Below are 2,053 nucleotides of genomic sequence, written 5' to 3'. Positions count from 1 at the left end.
GCGCGGCCCGGCGCGGGCCGGCCGTGGGCTGGAGCGGGCCGTGGCGGAGGGAGGCGGCGGCGCGCCACATGGCAGGGACAGATTGGCTGCGGGCGCGGGCGGACATGTCCGGCCCGGTCCGGATGTGTCCGGCGGCGGCGGGGAGGGGTTTGGCTAGGGTTAGGGGGATTCATCCGCGAATTCGGGGGAGGGGGGCTATTTAAATAGGTAGAGGGAGCTAGGAGAGTCCAAATGAGGCAAGGTTTTCGCCCACACGATCGTGATCGAACGATAGAGAGCATGGAGGGGAGTTTGCTGGGTTTTGGGCCACTTTGGAAGGGTGTTGGGCTGCAACAAAAGATGGCTTGATGGTTACCCGGTTAACCGTTGGAGTATCAAACGACCTCCAAATGGCACGAAACTTGACAGGCGGTCTACCGGTGCTATACCAAGGCTGCTTGACAAGACTCGGTCCATTCCGAGAACGTTTAACACCCACTCACAACGAGCGACAAAAGGGGGACGCCATAGGACATAGGAGCACCGGATTGCAAAACGGACAACGGGGAAAATGCTCGGATGCAAGAAACGAACACGTATGCAAAATGAGATGCACATGATGACATGGCAAAATGCAACACGCAAGCAAATGACATGGCAACGGCGGCAAATAACTGGCAGACACCTGGCGCATCGAATCCGGGGCGTTACAACACTCCTCCACTAACAAGAGATCTCGTCCCGAGATCTTAGGACCGAGACGGAAGGGAAAAGGGATTAGGTGAAACAAAAACTCAAGAGAAGAAACAAAGAATCAGGAGCATTCGAGAAGAAGAGAGGAATGACGAGAATGACGAGAATCGAAAGCTCACGGAATCCGATAGACTAAGAAACCACTCCGGTTAGAACGAGATAAGAAACGAATAAGACTGAAAGGATTTAGGCAGCACTCCGGCTGAAAATGGAAGGATTAGAACATGAACTTAAGAAGATGGAATGAAACTTGATGAACTCTTGCGGAATGAATTAAATCATGAAGAACTCCGGTGACAAAAGGATGATGAGATAGAAATGAAGGATGGAAAGAATAAGATGAGCCTTGCGATGATTAGATGGAGGTTCCGACGAAATGACCGAGGAAATAAGAACTCCGGAAAAGAAAAGATGAAAACACTTGGAACTACAATTTATTCGTCAAGAACAAACTCCGAAGGAAAGGATTACTCGCTTGGATGGAATAAGAATAAGATTTATTGTATGCTTATCCTTCAACAAATTAAATTGATGACAAGCAGTGGATTTTGCATACTACTTATGCTTCTTGAAAAGGATTGAGAAATGACATATCGCAAACTTGAGAAGGTCTTCATGAACCACCGGTAGGATTGAAAAGAACGAATGAATTAATATGATAATCAAGGACAAAGAATCTGAAGGAAACACCGTAAGAATTCGAAGATGACTGAAGAAAGAGAATGAATCACCGGGAAGAATTAGAAGAACCAATAAGCTAGAGGGGATTACTGAAGTACCCCGGTTGAATGAAAAGCGAAGAGGTTGAGCCAACAATGAAAATGATTTGAAATCGATCTTGGAGAAGGCATGTGACTGATGAAATTCATTCTTACGTCACACTTGAAAAGAATTGAGAATAACTCCGGGGAATTAGAAGAGTCAGGTAAGATCCTAGAAAAAGACCTGTGGGTTAGGGCCCACTGAAGAGAAAACACCGTTGGAAAGGATGTTGAATAGATAGGTGATGCACCGGAATAATTGAAATATTTGAATGAGGTGACAACCTCGAATTAATTCGAGCACAGGCGAATCTCCTGAGATGTCTTGAGCACTCCGGAAGGATAAACTGGCGAGAGGCGAGCGAGCAAGGAAAACACTTGATCCGAGGGAAAGAATGTGATCAACCCAAAAAACATGAATTGAGTCCACCGGAAAAGAAAAAGACATGAAGAATGACGAACGAGACGAGAATTCACCGGTTGAAATAATTTACGAAAGACTGAAGAGGCTACGTACGAAAGAAATTGATGTTCGAAATAGACTCAGGCTCCGGGAAGAA

This window comes from Triticum dicoccoides, chromosome 1B (assembly GCF_002162155.2).
Source record: "Triticum dicoccoides isolate Atlit2015 ecotype Zavitan chromosome 1B, WEW_v2.0, whole genome shotgun sequence".
In the NCBI taxonomy this organism is placed as follows: Eukaryota; Viridiplantae; Streptophyta; class Magnoliopsida; order Poales; family Poaceae; genus Triticum; species Triticum dicoccoides.
Note: the sequence above shows the minus strand (reverse complement) of the source record.